The sequence below is a fragment of the Elaeis guineensis genome, chromosome 3, assembly GCF_000442705.2.
Source record: "Elaeis guineensis isolate ETL-2024a chromosome 3, EG11, whole genome shotgun sequence".
Lineage (NCBI taxonomy): Eukaryota > Viridiplantae > Streptophyta > Magnoliopsida > Arecales > Arecaceae > Elaeis > Elaeis guineensis.
This window is the reverse complement of record NC_025995.2, coordinates 18,515,148-18,529,293: the sequence shown is the minus strand read 5'-3', so window position 1 is coordinate 18,529,293 and position 14,146 is coordinate 18,515,148. Positions and strand designations below refer to the sequence as shown.

The 14,146-nt window shown below is 33.4% G+C and overlaps 1 pseudogene; it reads right to left on the bottom strand.

The window, feature by feature from the left end:
- Positions 1–1,772: 1,772 nt before the first annotated feature.
- LOC140856191 (zinc finger BED domain-containing protein RICESLEEPER 2-like) overlaps positions 1,773–14,146 on the bottom strand; it is a 53,652-nt pseudogene continuing 41,278 nt past the window's right edge.

The following is a 14,146-nucleotide window of genomic DNA, read 5'->3' as shown; positions in this document are numbered from 1 at the left end:
CCTAAAGCAAATAAAAAAAAGAAAAAAATAGTTAGAGATAGGGCTGGAACTGGGCTAGGCTGGGCCGGGCCACACCCCTACCCGAGCCCGGCCCACAATTTTTTTAATGGGCTTCTAGCCGCGCTCCGGCCAAAAATTTTTCAAAAAATGAGGTCCGAGCCCAAGCCGGGCCGGCCGAACCTAATCGGCCCGGTCCGAACCTAATCGAACCGGTCTGAACTTAGGTTGTTATTTGAAAATAGTAATCTTGTAGGCATTGAATATTAAACAGCAAAATGGAGCTTTCACTTGAATATTAAACAGCAAAGTACAAGAGTTTTTTTTTTTTTTTTTTTGAAAAAAAAGTGAAGTTTTCACTTAAATATCAAACAGTAAAGTATACAAGAGTTTGAAATGTATAATAGATGTTACACAAGAGTTGATCTGTTCTAAATAAAACCATATATGCAGATGTGTGGATAATAAAGAAGCTGTAAAACAGTGAATAAAAGGGGATGCAGAAATTGTAATGGATAAAGGAATAAGCTTCGATTCCACCAAGCTGGTAGAGGAAGTAAGATCGACACCTACAAAAACCCTGTACATTATCTGTTGATAAGAAAGACCAACCCTGTACATTGTTATGGATGTAGAATGGGATAATAAAAGCTTGATAGGAATTGATTTTGATCGAAAAAAAAAGTAAGTTGAGGAAAAACATTACTTTATTTCTTATTTAGATCTCAAAGTTATGACCCTTATGACATCTGTGAAGATATTTCCCCTCAAAATAAGACTCCAAATGATACATGTCCATGTAACAAAAAGAAAAAGAACTTAGCAATTTTATGCTTTTGCATGTTTTTTTTTTTTGGTAGAACCTGGAACCAAAAGCTCCCCATTCAAAGATAAAGGTTCAGAAACAGAGTTCAAAGATGTGATTACAATGGTTAAGAACATTACCCAGGACATTAACCCATGTACCCTACATGAATACATAAGCGAATCAGCAAAAAACCATATTCAAACAGAATACTAATACCAGCAGAACCTGTGTACATAAATATCCCAACAGTTTCTACCTTAAGACTTCAGAAATCATCCAAAATGGAGAATCCCAAGTAAGTGGCAGTTTAAACAAAATATGCATGTAGATCTCCTTGTTACTCCAGTCCTCTTTCCCTAGTTTTCTTACTACGGTCTTCCTACAAAATAATAGCCAATTCATATAGAATAGCCTCATTCGTGCCCAAAGAAAAATCTATTCCTGAGCTAATTTGGCAATGAGATCATTAGTGCCCATCTCGTCTGACACTTATCACACACCAATTATTTGAGAAAAAAAAGAAAAAAAGAAAGAAGCAGCTATATACTTCTGCATTCAAGTTGTGATATACTCAACTGTCTTCAAAACAACTTAATCAATCAGAATCCAATATGGTCATTTTTTAATTTACTTAAAGAAAGAGATTGATAAGCCCATACCAAAATACAAGAAGCAACCTCCATTTTCATTCATCTATTATCATAAAAATTTGCATGTAGAATAAATTAAATAATTAGAAGATGAAAAAATTTAAATATGAAAATTTATAACTTCATATAGATTAAAATAAATTTTAAAGATGCTTACATAATATTATATCCATGTCCTAACTTTACTGTTTGGCTCGCTCCGGGGTGCCATCATCCGCAATTAAGCTAATTGTAATTGTTAACACACATATCAATCATAAATCTTCAAAATATAAATACTATAAGCAAATAAAAAATATAATATAAATTTAAAATATTTATATATCTTCATCATATTTTTCATGAAGCCAATCTTGGGTATAAACTAAGGCCTCAACAGTAGATAGGCTCAATGAACTCCGATACTGATCTATAACTCTACCGTCAGTGCTAAATGCCGATTTTGATGAAACAGTAGAGACTGAAATAGCGAGAATGTCTCTTGCCATTCTCGATAATATAGGATAGACTGTTGCATTGCTCTTTTACCATATCAAGATATCAAATTGCTTGTCTCTCAGATCAAAAAGTACATCATCATTCAAATAACTATCTAGCTCTGATCTCTTTGGTTTTTTTGAAGAACTTTGATTTCTAAATTGAACAAAATTCATGCCAAATTTTATTTTACTCAAATTAAAAGAAGAAACTAAATTTATATCTCTTTATCCATCAAAATCAACCGTTAGCTCACTTGAACCCATAGAAGGCTGCACTCTTGTTGCGTTTGCATACTCATTATAAAATTTATAAAGACAAGCACGAATATCATCAATCTTTTTCTTGCTCTCTTCTACATCAAATGTCATTTGATAACAAAACTCTATAAATATCAACTTTGATCTTGGATCCAAAATAGAAGCAATGACCAATAAAATATTATACTGAGATCAATATTTGTTGAACTTCTTTTGCATCTCATTTGTCAACTGCTTTAGTATATCATAATTATCATTGGTATCAATACTCCCATTCATCAATAAAGCCCTAATTTTCCTAACTTCTTTTATGTAGAAATTAGATGTGGGATACTTGTAACCAGAAAATATTTTAGTGGCATCTAGAAAGCCTTCTAAAAATTTAAGAATTACATCAGCTTGTTTCCATTCATCGTTGCTAGGAATACACATGAATACTCAATTGCATATCTAATACAAACATCTTTATAAGTAATTGCATCAGTCAATATTTTATAAGTGGAATTTCATCCTGTAGCAATATCCAAATTGAGCTCTTTTTTAACAGAAAGTCTCATATATTGTGTAATTTCATTAAATCCTTGCATTCGAGATGGAGATGCAGATACATATCTAATAATCTCTCTTATGCATTCAATAGCTTTATGAATTATTTTCATCCCATCCTGAACCATAATGTTTAATATATGTGCACAGCATTTAATATGACTATACTTCTCATTAAATAACATTTCATAAAAAAAATGATCTTAAATCCTTCTAATTACATCATCATTTGTGGAGCAATTATCTAAAGTAATAGCACATATTTTAGAATTTAGTTCCCATTCAAGAAGGTACTTTTCAATAGCATCTTCAATTGCAAAACTTGTATGAGGGTATGGTAGTTTCTTAAAACTAATTATCTTTTTATGCAGAATAAAGTCAGAATCAATATAATGTGCCGTGAGAAAAATATAACTAATTTTTTAATTTGATGTCCAAATATCAGTAGTGAAACTAACCTGAGAACTTAATTTCTTAAATGCATCAAGTATTTTTTTCTTTTCTACTCGATATAAAGCCATACAGTCATTTTTTATTGTCTTACGACCAATAATATTAAACAATGGCTGAATAGATCTCATAAAATCTGAAAAAATAGGATGCTCAATAATACGAAATGAAAGCTTAGCACATATGATAAATTTTGCAAGCAATTTTTTGCTCTCTTCTTGATTGAATTTAAAAGACTTCACTGGATCCTTTGAACTTGCTACCATCAACATTTGATTAATTGGATTCTTTTGATATTTCTTGTAAATATTTTCAAGATGCCATTTAAGATGACTTGTTTTTTTCATACTACCACTTAATATCTTTTTACAATATTTGTATATAGCTATTGATCCATCATATTTTTTTTCTCAATAAAATGAGTCCATACCCAAGATCTTTTCTTCAAACTTTTGTCGCAATCAATTTCAAAATTATCTTCATTTTTATCACCTTCATTCCTTATATGTTCTACAGTCTCATTTTCACCTATTTTAGATTCAGATATTAGTAAAACAATCTGCACAAATAACATTATAAATTACTCAAAAGAACTACTTAATATCAAATTATAGCATAAATCAAAAACTATCAGAATAGAAAATCCAATAGCAAAAGCATTATGCATCGATCAACCAATACTTAATAGCACTATAGCAGCACATGGCTAAAAGAGGATTTAAAATTTATGCCACCTGATATCTATCAAAAACCTAAAAGATTAGATGAAACATAATGAGGATTTCAAGGAAAAAATAAAAATTTGTAGGTAAAATAGTTCTTAGAGTTAAATAACTTCTAAAATCATGCAAATTCACAAATACTGAGCATTTTTTATTTTAACAATGCCCAATGCATCAATGCAATTATGCAAAGGTCTTGACAAATAAAGAGTTATGCAACAGCACATCGCACATAATAGATGAAAATGAAATCGATAAAGCACAAAATATTGCATTCTTTCCTTAGGCAAGAGTGAGGGTCCTCCATTTTTTTCATATTCATGATTATACCATAGAAGTTCATCCTCTAGTATCTGTTTGTCAGATGGCCTTCACTGATTATATCATGCCTATTAAAAATATGGAACTGCAGGTTATTAAGCCAAATTAGAAATGATATGAATGCACATACAATTCTTGCCTGCATCCAAAAATTCTATCCAAAACCCAAACAACAATAATCCTGATCCTTTGAGACAATCTAGTAATTTATTTCCAATAGCAGAGCCATTAAATGAGGTTTAATACTCTAACAGAAAGAAAAAGCAAAAATAAAAACCATATTCTTGACAACAGAACTAGAATGCAAACTAGAAGATGAAACAGAGAACCGGAATACTCTACCAGAAATCCTAACAAAAAATATTGATCTTTTCAACCTAGATATTTTCAACCAACAATTTTAAAACTTAGCAATAAGTTCTAAACATAGACACCACACGAGAATCCAAGAATCCAGTCCTATCTTTGAAACAATGAAAAATAAAAATCAAAATGTGGGGGAAGATGGAATCTTGGAGTCGGTGATGGAGAAAAATTGAAAGATAGAAGATGATGAGAAATCTCTCTGCCTAATCATCGCCGTCAGTCTCTATATTTTAGTGAAAGACGAAAGTCAGAAGATGATGAAGGTTGCCCGTAAGTCCAACGAACACCGATGGCCAATGGGTGAAGACAAGACACCCTTGTCGGTGATGGGAGAAGATGAAGACAGCGATGGCTGGCAGACGGACAAGGATCACGATCCATGGCCAGCGGCTAGGGCATCGAATAAAAAATTTGGGAAGAGTCGAAAGACCGAAGATGAAAGGCCAAGGGCTATCCACTCACGGAGGGTAAGTGGGTAACTCATAAAAATTAAGGGGCATGGAACTGGACTGGGTTCGGACCAAAATTTGGGCCGGACCCGGGCCGACAATGATGGGCTGAACTTCGGGCTGGGCCCAGGTCGGGCCAAGGGTATCCCCGAGCCCGGCCCAAAAGATAAATGGGCTCTATAATTCAACCAAAATCTGGTCTGAACTGTTTCGGGCCTAGTCCGAAGCCTGGCTCGAAGTTGGGCCGGCCTGAGCCCACTTCCAGCCCTAGTTAGAGATGGAAGAGGACTCCCGATTGAGTCCTCCTTCTCCTCTAAGTTTGATCAGGAGAGAGATTCCAAGACCAATCAAACTTTGGCAAGGATCCTAGGATCCGCACTTATAAATCCCCCTCCCATGCTCCTCATTGCATCACTCAAATCTGCAGCCAATCACCGATGAGGCTGCATGATTTCTATAGATTTTCATCATGTGTTCCTTGACAAATCGCTATCAATTTCTCATCGCAGACAAGGTAGACTGGACATCCCCTATTTTTCTTCCTTTTCTTTCAGCTCGTCAGACCGACTACAGTCGTCGGATGCGGCTTTGCCATGGTTGTCGAAGGTTGAGGCCATCACCATCAATGCCAAGGGGTCACTGCTGGTCGGGGGTTGCCGCTATGGGTGGTGGCTAGCCTCTTAACACCTCCTTTCCCTGTTTCAACGGAGAAGAAGAGAAAAAAAAAGGAAAAGAATAAAATTAAGAAAAAAAAGAGAGAGAAAAAAAAAAGAAAAAAAAAAGAAAAGGAAAGGAAAGAAAAAAAAGAGAGTTTCTCTCTCCTCCCTCTCTCCTCTCTCTATCTTCTCTCTCCACTTTCTCTCTCTAAAACTTCTCTCTCTACTCACTCTCTAGAATTTTATCTCTCTAAATTCCTTCTCTCACTTTTTGGATTTCTCTCTAGAAATGTATTGGACCAGTGGAGGGTCCAAGTATTTAAACAACCCAAATTTTGGTCAACCTTAGTAGAGGTCCTGGACTTATGATGTTTAGGTGTTTATCTATAATTTCTCTGTATATAATTTTTTATGTTTGATTCTGATCATGTAGAAGTGTAACTATCTATACTAGATGCTGAGTAGAACACCTTGATCTGGAGTTCATGGATCGAGGGATTGATTGATTACTGTGCTTGAGTCAGAAATTGATAAAAGATAAGAACCCTTGTATATGATCACCATTATATATACTATATTTATTATTAGTTTTGTATCATTGGATTTGTATTGATAAATTTATCATGTTTGAGATACTATTATTTTTTATATGATTTTCTAATATGAGTACTGAAGGAAAATTTAGGACAGTATGCATGCTAGAACAATAAAAATTTTTATACAAGCAGTGAAAACGATTTATTCTAATATGTATCTTCTAGATCTCATCTCATGAGATCATCCCTATCATGTTCTTAAGACCTATAAGCAGCAAATACAATTATGAAACATAAGCATGAAGATCTCATTTTCACCTTTATGTGGGTAGATATATACCGTAGTTTGATGGTTATGGATTTGAGGTTGTTTGAAGAGCCGCACACGTGTTCAACCTCTTTAGGTATCCACAGAAAAGCTCTAGGATGCTTCCTCACAAACTTGACCCTTCTTCTCTAAGATAGACCAATAAGTTTTGATCTCAATTTGGATCTCCTCTTGGTCTTCTTCTTTGACGTAGAAACTCAAGATTCAAACTTTGAAGCCTGAAGAGCAGCACCCAACTCCTTAGGCGTGGAAGAAGGTTGGACGCCCAACCCTTGGGCATAGGAACTCTAGGGAGAGAGGGAGGACATGGTAGAGGGGAGAGAGGGGGCTTAAAAGAAGCTAGGGGGCATGGAACTTGAGATGCCTTGACCCTTTGGTGAGGGGGTCTTTAAATAGGCATGAATCCTAGGGCTTTTGAGCTTTGATCCTATCAAAGTCCAGTTGTACTGAGACTTCTTTTTTGACCATATCCTTATCTTTATTGGACTCTAAATCAAATCTAATTTGGACTTGAGTCTCTTTGACCCAATCAATGTGGGGCATGGCCCCTCTCATCCTTAGCCACATGGGTGGTGCCAACTTGGCCATAACTTGGATCAAATCCAAGTCCTATAAAGAGATCCAATTTTAGTTGGTTGCTTTTAATTACATCCTTATCCAATAAGGATTCCAAATCCAATTTGGAGTTTGGATTTCCAACTCTGGGTTCCCACTAGCTTGTTTTAACTTGATCAAGTCCGTATCCAATAAGAAACACAAATCCAAGTCATATGAGGAATTGGGTTTAACCATGTGCTAGTATAGTATTCCTAAACCCAATAGAATTTTACCAAATCCTAAATTGAGATTTTCTGAACCCAATTGAACCATTCTAGACCAATTCCCTTTATGTGTGACCCTATAGGTTTAATTTTTTCTGATAGTAAGATATATTATGATCTTCATGAATAATATTATTGAAACTCCTTTCAATAGATTGAAACTCCTTCTAATTCAGTCAATTGAGAATTATTAATCATCAAATAATTCTCATTGGTCCCACAATCTATCAATGACACCTAACAGTATATAGTGGCAATCCAGTAGAACTGAATAATGAACCATTAGGTACAGTTACCATATAATTTGATCCTTCTATCATGAGTTTCGATATGATGGAGGTCATGGATAACTCGTCAAATCCCACATCAATCATATATAAAATTCAATCGACTCGAGTTCACGAATGAAATCTTATGAAAATTCTTTTTCATCATTCACTCTGCTATAGTCATGGACTTCTGAACTCAATTTTATAAATTACATAGGATTTCTCCTTGTCTATCAAGATCGATAGATCCCAACTAGATGCAACCTACTCTTATAAGAAACTTACTACAGCCAACATGCACCACAAGGGTCCATATGGCTAGAGACCAAGTGTGTGTACAGTCAAACTACAACAACTTCACTGTGAGTAGTCGAGATACCCTAGATCAAAGGACTAATCACACCACTACAGTATTGAGTATGTCACTAACGAGTGGATAGACATCCAAGTGACTCCTCGTGTGGTCACATTTGGTACCATTATTTTCTAACAATCACCTGCACTCTCGCTCCAGTATCTCCACACTTAAATTCAAGACTCGCCTATCTTAAGAAAAGCAATTTATATGCCAATCTCATCGGATCAATCAGCATCCTCGTGATGATCCATCGATCGAGAGTATTTAGAAATTAATCATCAATGATACATATCTCAAATTTTTAATTCTTGAGAATATGTATCATCATCTTATTAATTTTTTGGATGATTTATGGATACATGACACAATATAAATAAAAATAAATCTAATTTTATTAATTAAAAAAATTTAATTATAAAATCATGTCACTAAAAAAATTACATGTGCCGATCAATAATTGACTTCTAGGACATACATCTAACAAGCACATTATGTGTTGACTATATATGTATATCAGTAATTGATGATATGATTATATAGATATGATATACTTATTTTGATCATACTATAAATTAAAATTGATTTGATGATATCAATATAAAATGAACATAAATTAAACAGATAGAAAAAATATGGTTTGGACTAATCTCATCATATGGATAGCCCATCAGGAGCTTATGCCTAAGACAGTCTCTAGGAGCTTATGTCTAGATCAGTAGGTGAGGAACTTATGCCTGGGATAGTCCACCAGGAGCTTATGTCTGGGATAGCCCCCATAGATTTTTATTCATGGGACAGCCAACTAGGAGCTCATGCCTGAGACTGCTTGTCAGAAACTTATACTTGGGATAGCCCCCATGGGCTTATGCATAGGATTTTAGCCAGACCAAGATTGAGGTATGATTTGGGTTAGTCCAAAGTCAAAAAAAACATTAAGAAAACTAAAATTATGATAAGAGAAATAGATGACAGGACATAAAACTAATACTGAATAAAAAGATTTCACTTGTTGACATATGATAACACATCTCTTTTGATAAGATAGATATTGAATACATATTTATATGAAAGTTTATATTATTTTGCATATTGGATATCAGATTTCATGCTTTATTGCTTAACATTATTTTTAGATTATATTATTATTATTGATGTGATATGCAGAGATTCTTACTAGACTGTAAAGCTCACCTCTCTTCTATTTTTTTTTCTTCTCAGAGTAGTAAGATACTCATGATTGGCTATGATTTAGATTCATGAATGAATGGATAGATAGATAGAGCATCATTGATACCTAGTAGGATGGTTGAAGGAAATGAACATGTAATTATGCAAATCTTGCTGTATTATGAAAGAAGATCATTATAATTTATGGATATTGAGGTATTATAAGAAATTTTATAAACTTTGTATATTCTTTAGGGCTTGTCCTAAAATGTGTGTGATCAGTACATATCCAACCCGAATGCTAGGTTCAAGGCATGACATGAATATCCTGTTGAAAAATATATCCTAAAGTTAATTGTCTATCTATAGATAATTGAGCTTTTTATATTTTATATATAAATTATTAATAAATAAAAATTATTTTTGGCAAGTTCATCATATAAAAACATCTTTCTGTGAACTCTTGTATTATGATAAAGTCCTTAGAACTATAATATAATCGATAAAGGATGATTTATTGAATAGTTCTTAAACTTGTTCGCGATCAAATAATACATTATTAACAAGGACAATAATATTTATTGAGTATAGATTGTTGTGTGCTATATGGATTAATTATCTTCTTAATCAAAGAGTGCAAAGATATTAGTATGGCATACAAATGAGATGTAGGAGTACATCGTCACTGAACAATGACTCACCTGTGGAGCACTCTGCTGTCAAAGACAGCTCACGAAAGATATGATCATAAATGTCCCTCTGATCTGAGATTATCACAATGACTTACAAGCAACTCACTGTATTTTGATGCCAGATTACTTGTATTTCTGATACAGTGATGGAAGGCTATTGGATACAGTCAAATACTTATAAAGTTGATGTGTGAGTCAAGATAGGATTGACCCCTCTAATTTATAGGAGTTAATGCATCACTGTATCTCAATCTAGTAAAATTTTGATCAAGATAATCCTTGTAATCTATCACAAAATTTAAAAAAGACTGAAATATAATGTAGATGACTCATTGAGGATTGATAGTGAAATCTTAGGTCACCTTGAGCATTAGGATCAAAGGGATAAATTATGCGGTAACCATATATCGAGGTTCTTGAATATTACTTTACAATTATTCAATCTATTCAGATATCGAATATCATTATTAGATGATCACTTTGATTAGTATAGGAAGGGATTCCTTTACTATCGGCTTAGTGTTGGAACCTATGGAATCACGCACCAAGTCAAAAAACATAAAAAAAAATAGACTCGATATCTATATATTCAATTTGAAAGTATGAGACTTGATTGAACATATAGATTTACTTAATTAAGAATTAAATTATAGATCATACGAAATTAAATACTGACTATGTGCAGTTAGCACTGCACATGAGGTGCAGGTTTGATTCCGAGGATGAATTGATCAAATCTATAATTCAAAAAATTATGAGAGTTTGGATTCAAGTCCTAATTATTTTAGATCAGATCTAATTTAATTAGATTTGATTTTATTGAGACTAAATTAGATTAATTATCCAAGTTAGATTTTGACCTAAATTCTAATTAGATTAGGATTAGTAGCCTTTTTGAATTTGGTTCCAATAGGATTTGAATTGGATTCGATTTGAATTCAAATCTAAACCAAATTACATTTGGTGCACTTAACCATATTTTGCATGCATTCTTTCATTCATATAGCCGACCAAGATGGAGGAGAGGGTATTGAAAATAGCCCCCTCCTCTTGGGCATGCGGCATGGTGAAGGGAGGTGCAAGTTGGCGCCTCTCCAACTTTCATTAAGAAACCTTATGATTTAGAGAGTTTGGATTTGATTCAAATTTGGAGGGTCTTATTCCTAATCCATGAAGGTATTTGATTTGATGTAGGATCTTTTGTCTATTTAAAGAAGAATTTGGAGAAGAAGAAAATCAATCTAGATATGAGCAAGGACATAGGCGTGGAGACTTACTCCCTTGGGCATCCCCTCTTCTCCTAGGCATCTCTCTCCTCTTGGTGTCCTCTCTTCCCTTATGGTGTAGCGAGTGGGCTCCTTCCTAGGCTTTGAAATCAGATCTCAAAGCCCTCCTCTCCTCCCTTTCTGAAAAAGAGCTTCATCCCTCTCTCCTACGTTGGTTGGCGTGCGAGCGAAGTAGAGGATCTGGACATCCGGATCTCATGAAGAAACAATCTTTAGAAATTCTTCAACCTTGATTAAGTCTTCTGTTGTAAATTAAGATAAGATTTTATAAATATTATAAAATTTTAATTGCTAATCTATTCAATTTTTTTTTCTGACATCCGATACGATCGGATAATTTTTTTCTTCAACTAGTATCAGAGCCAGGCTATATGTCATGATCGCATAATCTAATTTTTAAATTTTTTTTACTTTTTTTATCTTATTTTGAATTAAAATTTTTGATATAATTAAATCTTATTTTGATTTGATATTCTTTATATTTTTTTGATCTGATTTTGACTAGATTATCGAATCAAAATCTACCCCAAAAATAATTTGTTAAAATTCTGTTTTAGCAGAATTTTCTATGTAAATTTTTGTTCTGATTTAAAGCTTGATTATACATAGATTTAAATCTATTTTGATAGATTTTTCTAGATGTATTTTAATTAGAGAATTGATATTTGAATTAGACTTAGATTTGAATCTGTTTGATGAAGTTTCAGATCTAATTTGAGCAAAGTATCTGCATATATTTGATCATATCTCAAACCAAAATTTTTTTATGCAATCATATATATATTTTGAATAATTTTTTTTATTTTTTTAAATTTAAAATTAATGATTCATGTGATGATATAATTAAGATTCAGATCTAAAAATTTAATGTTATAGTAATGATCTACTTAGATTAGATAAAAATTCTGCATATTATCATGTTATGAATGTGATATGAATCAAAATTTTCTTTTACATATATGATATGTAGTGTTGAATTATTCTTAGTAGCCAAGTACTCGAAATTGAGTTGATCACTATGGCCATCCGTGTTAGATGTATGTCCTAGAAGTCAATCTTGACTGACGCATATCATATTTTCAGGATATGATTTTGTACTCAATGGGCAGCTATATTTTCATTCATATTTTTTGAGTCCATGAATCATCCAAGGGATTAACAAGATGATGACACATATTCTCAAAGAGTTGAGAATTTGAGACATGTATCATTGATGGTTAATTTCTAAATTGCTCCTGATCATAGAATCATCATGGGGATGGTGATTGATCCAGATAGATCAGTGCACGGATCACTTCCTTCGAACATATGAGTCTCGAGTCTGCAGTGTAGTGACACTAGAATAAAAGTACAGGTGGTTGTTAGAGAAAAACTAGCACTAAGTGTGATCAATATGAGAAGTCACATGGAGTTTGCTTACTCGTTAGTGACTTTCTCGATGCTATAGTTGTGTGACTAGTCCTTTGACCTGCGATACTACAGCTGCTTGCAGAGAGGCTGCTAGAATTTGACTACACATAAATATTGACTCAATGAGTTCTTATAATAGATGTTGATAATAGTTGATCCACTGTAGCAGTAGGGTATACATCTAGATAAAATTTATCGATCCTAGCAGAAGGGGATAGTCCTATGAAATTTAAGAAGCTGAGTCTTTAAGTCTATAGCTATAGTAGTATGATTAATGAAAAAGAGTTTTCATGAGAATCATACATGGACTCGAGCTAATTGAATCTATCATATGACCGATGATGAGGTTTGACGATTCATTCATGATCTATCATCTGGTCAGGACTCACGATAGAAGGACTGTATCATACATTAACTGCACTTAGAGGTTCATCACTTTTTATTCTAGTGGGTTGCCACTACATACTGCTAGATATTATTGATAGATTATGAGACCTACGAGCATCATCTCGATGATCGATGATCCTTGATGGACAGAGTTAGAATGGTTCCAATCTATTGAAAAGAGTTTTGATGATATTGTGATAGAGATTACAATATATCTCACTACCAGATAGAATAGAACCTATGGGATCACACACAAAGAAATTTTTGATTGATTAGATGGTTGAATTATGATTATGAATCATGATAGAATTTAATTATCAATTTGATTGATGATTAATCCAATGTAAAAGTTGTAATTAAGTAACTCACTAAAGAGTTAGTGAGTTATAGGAGGATTAATTAGCAATTGGATTACTAATTGGCTCAATTTGATTGAGCTATGGGGCTTGCATCAAATCTAGTTAAATTGAATTTAATTTGACTTGATATGGATTTGATTTGATCAAACCTAATTGGGTTATGAGATAACCAAATCATATGAAAAAATAATTTCTTGTTGAATTAAAATTTGGATTTGACTTAATTTCTAATTAGACTAAGATCTAAACAAGAGTGTTTGAGTTTTTATTTGGATTAAAAATTTTTTTCTTCATGGGTGTACTAAATCCTAATTAGATTAGGATTAAATTGAGTTTGACTCAAGCACCAAGAGAGAGTCCAAAAAGACTAGGACTTCTCTTCTAATTAGGTGACACTAATCTAAATAGTTTGGACTTCAAATTAAATTTAAATTTTAATCTATTTTAGTCTAATTAATTTTTAATATGATTAAAATTGGTTAGAGTTTAAATTGATTTAAATCAGCTACCTAAAGAAGAGTCCCCATGATGTTAAAACTCTCCCTCCATGCGCCATAAAACTAAGCCCCATGCCAACCAATTTTGGACGCCAATATATTCCATGCTCCTCCCTTTTTTGTGAGGTCTTTTGCATGTAAGAATCCATGGGATATCTGATTTTTTTCGTGTGATATGGGGTGCAAAAGGAGAAGGTATTGGGCAGCCACAATTCTAGAGTCCAAAGGAGTTTGGACTCTCACTTAAACTCTATCTCTTCCTATTTAAACCATGCATCTTTTGGGGTGTTAAGGGGCTGAGAAGAGATCAAGTTTGGATGCCAAAAATTAGATG